We start from the raw sequence: 8,123 nt of genomic DNA, 5'->3' as shown, positions 1-8,123 counted from the left end.
CCATTGTAGCGCACTGTAATTGCTATGCCTGCTGCTTCCTCGGGTTCCAGTTCTTTTCTTCCGGACCGCGGATCAACCGTTTCACTATACCCCTGTGACTGTTCTTGGCCGTCACTTGATCTCCACGAACCTCATACATACCCATTGGGGTGGGGAACCGTATCACTTGATAGTATGTTGACGGGACGACCTTCATCTCGTGAATCCACCGCCTCCCTATAAAATTGCATTGTACTGAGAAGAAGAATCTACCACCATAAACCGTGCAAATACTATCACTGGACCTGTGGTTACAGGCATCAAGAGTTCTCCCATAGGCTCCGTCATGCTCCCATTGAACCCGTATAAATTAGTTCGCGGAGGCCTCAACTGCCTATGATCAATCCCCATTTCTTCCAACGCTCCTTTAAACAACAAGTCCACTGCACTGCCACAATCTATCAACACCCTCTTCACCATGTAATTGCCCATTGCTACTGTGATGACCAACGCATCTTTGATAAGAGCCCAAAACCGTAGTTTTAACCCTGTAATAGTCATACTATTAGACCAATTATGTGAGTAATAATTAAGAGTTAACACTGATTACGTGTTTTTATGCATTTCAGGCTTCAAAGTCCATTATGTGCAGAAATGTGCCACTTTAGCGAGATAAAGGAGCAAAGGTCGGTTACTAAGGAGTTCCGTGATTAAAGGCCAAAATTCAAGAAGACAAAGCCTTTCTAAAGCCCGGTCAAAAGCTAAAAAGTCGACGTGGGCAGAAACAGCACACAAAGTCAGCAGAACTTCCGAAGGCCATATCTTTGGACTCAGACCTCAGAATGGGGCCTACCTTATGTCAAAACGACCAGCTCGGAAAGAGCTTTCTAATGGTCCAAGCCTTGACCCAATTAGAGGAGCAAAAGTGGACGAAAAGTCTGTTGAAGCCAACTGCAGCTGAAGAGGCCTTTTTGGACTGAAAGAATTGGGTTTTGGGCCTGATTCTCTGGCCCAAAACATGGCTCCAAGCCCATGCACGATTTTTGGATCTGAAAGTATAAAAACCAAAGCTTAGCTCTTTGTTAATGGTAGATTTTTTAGTGGAGAATAGTGGATTTTTAGGTTAGAAAATAAAGGAGTTTAGAATAGAAAGTAGCCATTAGAATAGTTTCTAGATCTAGATTTAATTATTTTAATTAAGTTTAATTTCAAATCCAATTCTTGTTTTTAATTAAACTATTAGAATCATTACTCTTAATTAGTTTGATTAATAAAATAGCTAGTTGTTAAATTTTGATTCTTGTCATTTACATTTGTGTTAGATCTGATTAATTTATTACTTGTTATTCAATTCTTAGTTATTAATTAGATTTTAATTATTGTTTAATTTAGATTAGTAAATTTCAATTCTTTATATCATGTTTAGTTTAAATTTAATTAGAAATGATTAAGTAATGATTCTCGCTAAACCTCCATTAGAGGGGTTGAGAAGCCTTGATGAAAGCTTGATTCCACTATCGTTAGAATCGCCGTAATTTCCTTTCCACTCTAGAAACGATTAGTTCACCATGAGAATGGGTTTAATCGTTCACATGCTAGTTTTGAATTGGTAGGAATGCCATGTGTAATTAGGGATTAGGAAGAACCAATTGTTCTCGCTGGCGATTCAATTCGGATTATGACGATTCGTCGTTAATAGGATTAAGTCGAGTTAAGGTGGAATCAATCCCCCTCTAACTCCTTATCATCGAATCAACGTAGCATTCCCATATTTGTTCTGATAGTCGACTAGTGCATCTTGTGGGTAGTTGCATCGTAGTCTAGTTGCCTTTTCGTAAATCTCTCATTAGATTTAAAGTAGATTATTTATACTTAGAAAATATTACCATGCGGAAGGACTAGGAGTGGAACGAATCACTCTACTCCACTATATCTCATAGGATTGAGAGTAGAATTCTTTGATAATATAGGCATAATAAAATAGTGTGTAGTTTTACTTTCGTATAGAGTTTCATCGCTTTATTTCGTAGGTAAAACTATTCAATTTTACGTATTATCAAATGGCGCCGCTGCCATCTTAGTTGCACTTTCGCATTGTTTTCGTAGTGTAAGTACTTTTATTAAAAGTCCCATTTCACCCACCCACCCGTGTTTGATTCATATTGTGGCTTTCCGTTTCATCGTTGAAAATTTCAATGAGAATTACACACCGAAGCACTCTGCTACCCTATAGCTTTGAACATCGAGCGACCAGCCCCATGTGGAGCGACCGCCCCTAAAAACACTGTAATTTGAAAATTACCCGAGCGACCATACTTCTATGAGCCGCACCAGCCCTTTGCTAATTTTTCCGGAATTCTACAGTTTTGATTCAAACTTTGATTTTTCAAGTTTTTTAGTGTTCTAACTTGTTATATACACTGAACACGCGTAAACAAGACGCTATTCATAAGCGAAGCAAGGATGCAATCAGGTATTCCTTTCTTCCACACTTCGCATCTCCTGTTAGAGGTTTATACTAGTATATCAGAATTTTTTGGAGTGTTGATGTGTTTAGCTAAATTTGGTTTTAGCCTTGTATGAGATTAAGGTCAGGCCGAACAAAAACACAGAACATAATTACACAACAACGTCAACAAACAAGTCTATCTAGTATACCACCCACTACACCTCTAGCTACTATTTCACACACATCACCTGACACAATGCCCGATGAAGAAGAGACTCCTCTCTCGACTTCTACAAAAGCCTTGAGCGATAGCCCCAAATCTTACATCGTTCTAGCGGACCGATTGGGGATTTCGAATCCCCAAAATATTTTTAATTTGTTACCTGTTTTTCATGGATTAGACCATGAAAAACCTTATCGGCTACATCGTAGGGATTGAACAAGTCCTAACAACATTCCACCATCCTATGGTTGGTGCGGAACAAATTAAACTTCGGGTATTCCTTTCACCTTAGCCGATAAGGCGGCGTCTTTGGTTAACAGCCCAAATGCCTAATTACGTGGACTCGTGGGCTAAACTTGTTCAAATTGTTTATGGAACATTTTTACCTACCCCTAAAGACGGATGAGATGCTTTCCAAGATTCATTTCTTTCAACAAAATCCTCATGAATCATTTTCAGAGGCTTGGAATCGTTTCACCGATCTCCTTATAGAGTGTCCACATCATAATTTAGCGAAAGACACGTTAGTTCGTGCCTTTTTCAAAGGACTTCTACACCACCATAAAGAAGTCCTAGACATAATGAATGGGGGTAGTTTCTTAAGTAAAGGAGCCTCGGAGGCTTATAAATTTTTAGAGGATCAAACTAAGCGAAATAACAACTGGGGGGGTAATGATGATATCCACCGCTCCGCTAGTTCATTAAATACAGTTAAGGCCGCCGATATGTTTGAAATTAAACACGATCCCGAGCTTAAAACTCTAATCGAATCACTCACTAAAAAGGTAGAGGCCATTTCTGTTTAACAAAAGCCAATCCCCGTCATGAATGTAAATTCAAATCCATGTAGTTTCTGTTGGAGCCCTGAGCATCCCGACTCACACTGTCCTATTGCCTATGAACAGGCTTGTTCCATTAATAGTGAACCTAACGCCCCTTGGAGACAAAATCCCAACTTCGGTTGGAGAAATAACCAACACGTCACACCTCCAGTGTACAATAATCAATATGTTAGGCCAACACAAGGTTTTAACCAAGCTCCACCACGACAAGGACATGGGCAGGGTAATTTTAATAATTATAACAACCAAGTGCAACCTCGACAAGGTCAAGCACAAAGTCAAGGTAGTTATAATAATTATAATGCTAATAGAGGTATCGTTCCGGTAAATAATAAATATCAAAATCCACCCATAAATAATTCACGTGAAATAGTTCCAGTCACACCACCCGTGACTACTACGCCCACACAACCGGATCGTCTTGACACCTTCATACAAGTGAGCCAAAAACTTTTCCAAACCATGGCTCAATCTAACCAACAGCTTCTACAATATGTTAATAATTTAACCCAACAGTTGGCTCAAGATAAAGCCCAACCCAAAGGTGTGTTTCCAGGTCACGAAATACCTAATCTTAAAACAACAAGTACAGCCTTTGAGATAACCGATAATACTAGTAATGAATATGAAAATGTAGGTGAGCTAAAGGCCATCACCACTCTTCGTTCTGGCAGAGTGGTTGATAACAAAGTAACTATGCCTATAGGTACCCCACCAGTAGCCCCTACACCTTCTATTTTACTAGATACCGAAATAGAAACTGAAGAGCCTACCACTGTAGAGGTGCCCGCCAACACAACCTAAGAAACAGAAAAGCCACGGTTAAACATCCGGTGATACTATTGCTAAATATAGAAAGAAACCACCGTTTCCACAAAAATTAGCCGTGTTAACTAGGGATACTAATTATGAGGAGATTAGGGATGTTTTCAAGAATCTAACTATAAACCTTCCTTTCCTCGAAGCTATTAAAAAGCTACCACACCATGCTAAGTTTCTTAAGGAGTTGTGTACTACTAGGCGTAAGACCAATATACCAAAAGACGCTTTTAACATAACAATTCCCAACTCTATCGGAACATAATGGAATTGTTAAGTACAAGGACCCTGGTCGTCCTACTGTACAATGCACCTTAGGAGTTTCTTATACGACGACCGTGTTATTAGACTTGGGGGATAGTGTTAACTTACTCCCGTTTTATTTGTATAGACAAATAGGTCTAGATGAGATGCAACCCACTAAAATGACGTTGCAATTAGCTGATCGGTCTATTAAGTATCCTAAGGGAGTCGTCGAAAATGTTCTGGTAAAAATTCAGGATTTTTACTATCCGGCTTATTTTGTCATCCTAGATACAGAAGTTGTTAATGACTCTATCCCGATCATCTTAGGGCGTCCTTTCCTAGCAACTGCCAATGCGCTCATTAATTGTCGCGATGGTTCAATGTCCATGTCTTTTGGCCATCTTGCTATTGAAGTCAATGTTTTTAAAACAAAGACACAGCGATTACCGATTAGATCTATGGATGGAGAGGTTAGCATGATCGAGAGCTTTGCTCGAGATTATTTCAACAACACGTTCCCTGATAATCATATGCCCAAATTTCTTTCCTTTGGAAGTTCAGACTCTAACATTTCCATCCCTACACTAGTCGATACACATATGACGGATGAGGATGAGATAGATGACTTTCTCAAAGATGTAGATGACTATCATAGTAACGTGGATATGACCAATCTAGATGAGCAATTCGATGAGTTTCTTATAGCAGGTGATGATTCACCCTATCAAGAACTACTTTGCACAACATCCACCTCGACTCCCCTCCTTCCACCTTTTCAAAGGAATCTCGAGTTTGCACTCGATCCTGTTGTTTCTTCTGTACTTCATAATTTTTTAAATTCACCTAGTAAACAAATACTTCAGAAGACAAAAGCATTTGACACCTTCATTTTCAGACTTGAGACAGTCCCTAACTACACCATGAATGAGTTTTGTGCTAAACCCACATCCTCATTGTTTACATGCTTTCCTTCTACAACTTACCCATATCCACCATATTCTCCACAACCATTCACTCTTTCACACTTATTCACTAGGACACTCTCTCGTTCAAAAATGAAAAAGAAGGTGCATGCTACGTTATGTACTAGGGTTATCTGACTTCGCTTTCATTTCACTAGGTTGCGTCATAGGAAATCTTGGTGCTTGATTGTGTTTGGATATATTTTCTATGATATTTATCTATGGAATGATCCACAATTATTTCGGTTGTTGATATATGATAAACTGCATGTTCATACATATGTTTAGATAAAGTCTCGAGTATCTGACTATAAACGACTCAACTTTTGTGTTTGGTGCATTTCCTTTCATTTCCATATATTGGTGAGTGCACCATTAAGGTAACCGGACCCTCCCTACGGAGTGTGTGGCTGTAAGTCCCGGATCCTAAGTCCACGTTTAAACATAATTCACGTTTTCCACTCTTGCATATTTTCTCCGATTTTTGAGTCATGTTTCTCTATGGGGTGAATTATGTCTTTCTTGTTTATTGTTTTTCTTTTTAAAATTAAAAATATATAAATATATATTAAAGAATAAACATAGTAATATAGGAAGTCTCGGGAATCTGACTTTAAAAGATCCACTGCTAAAAACAAATTTTCTAAGCTTCGTTGTAAAAAAATTTGTTTGGGGGTGGGGTGTTCGTGTTTCCGTCCTAAAATATTTTATGTCCCATTAGAATTGCTTAGGCCATTTAATTGTATTCCGATTCGGGTTGACACAATCTATGAATGTAGAGTTCAATCGTTCGCATAACGTATGTCATGCACGCACTTCGAGGCATTTTATACTATGTTATATGTCATCCACAGTCGGAATAGAGTGTTTTATGGATCATTGGATTGGAAATTCTCTCCTGATCATTTGCATATCTCATTCGCAAAAATCGGAGCGGTAACGAAGCGGCAATTTTGATTTGAAGTTTCGCGAAAAAACCGAAAAATTCACAAATTTCGATTTGGGCTTGGGCCCAACCCGCGCCCATCGACAGCGCACCCGCGCCCTTACCTTCACCATCAGTTCATCGTTTTTTTTTACAAACCGCCATTAACAAAGCTTCAAACAAAACCTAAAAAAAAAAAATAATAAAAGGAAACTAAATTTACCTACGCCCAAAGTTCAAATCTATTTCAAATCTAATCTAAAAGCTTTCCACCACCACCTCCACCAAATTAAATAACCAAAAACCACCGAAAATATCAAATTTTGAACTGCCGCACCACCACTCCACCACCACATCCCATTTAAACCCCCACTACATTCCAAACACCAATGGCTCAACAACGCCAAATTTTACCAGAGCAAGCTTTTACAGCCGACCACTTCGCGCCGTTTTACGGTGACGAAATGATCAGTCGAGACTGGAATAGCTTGTGGTACTCGACTGAAGCCTATTACCACGAGGACTTAGTCCGACGGTTCTACAATACGAGGGAGTTGGAAGGGACTAGGATTTTTGTTGTGGTGGCGAAGAGGAGGAAGGAGGTGACGACTGGGTTCTTGGCTGAGATTCTAGGCATTCTGCCTAGAATCCATCTGGATGTCACGTTACAGAAGTCCCAACATAACGGGGTAGAGCCATTGATGAACGAGACAGTTATTGAAGGGAACTACAATGCGAGGTCGCATTGTGTTCGTCGAGCTTCCATAGAACCAACCACCGGCTACTTCTTCGATGGATTGGTCGAACGTCCCGGGAAGGAGAAGGTCGGCGACATCGGCCCGAATCGCCTCCACATCTTATGGATACTCCAGAGCGTAAGTATGAGTTCTGCATCTTGGAGTTTTACTTAGCATGATTAGGGGAGTAGGGAAGTCTGTTGCACCTCTCCCCCGTGTTGATAACCAAGATCATCTTTGCCGAAGTTGAGAGAGCGGCTCGCCCGATAGGTCGTACATCACCCTACACGAAAACCCACGCATCTATAGGGAGTGTGTCCAACGAGTTTGGAGGTTGGCTGAGGATAGAGAAGAAGACGAGGAGGGGCGTGGAAATGAGAATGCCGAGGAGGATGGGGAAATCGGAAATGCCTCGGGATGGATGAGGAGGATTTGACTTGTTTTGATCGCGGATGCCTTGGAGAGGTGTTTGGTCGACGCGAACGCATGGCTGTGATTCATCGTGGCATCGCGTTAAACAACACTATCTGCGAAGACCTCCGGACTCGGCGAAGCAACGATGCATCATAACCGAGATCCGCATTACCGAGAGAGGATGAGAGGTGGGAACAGATGAGGGCGAGCTAGAAGCTTCGGCGCCCGCCGGTGACATGCTTGCACGATTCCCATCTCACGGGGACTCTCCTTCTGAGGACACACCATCGAGGCACGAGCGTCGTCGCCGAAGGACGAATGGTGCTGGCCCATCAGGAGCCCAGGAGCCATCTCCGGACCGTGAACCCTCCGCTACCAGTACCGGAGTGGTTAGGGATAGCATCGTTTGATGTTTCTATGTTTATTTGTAGTTTCATTATTGTCATTTATTTTAATGTAAGTTTTATTTCCGTAATTTGAATTTTGTAGTGAAATGTACTTCGAATGAAATTTTTAATATAATGCGG

The 8,123-nt window shown here is 40.7% G+C and overlaps 1 pseudogene; it reads right to left on the bottom strand.

Annotated features, from left to right (window-relative positions):
• Window positions 1-3,068: 3,068 nt before the first annotated feature.
• Window positions 3,069-3,162, bottom strand: LOC147523943 (small nucleolar RNA R71; annotated as a pseudogene).
• Window positions 3,163-8,123: the final 4,961 nt, after the last annotated feature.

Source organism: Coptis chinensis, chromosome 1 (assembly GCF_015680905.1).
Source record: "Coptis chinensis isolate HL-2020 chromosome 1, ASM1568090v1, whole genome shotgun sequence".
Taxonomy (NCBI): domain Eukaryota; kingdom Viridiplantae; phylum Streptophyta; class Magnoliopsida; order Ranunculales; family Ranunculaceae; genus Coptis; species Coptis chinensis.
The sequence above is the reverse complement of the archived record's forward strand: the minus strand, read 5'-3'. Positions and strand labels throughout refer to the sequence as shown.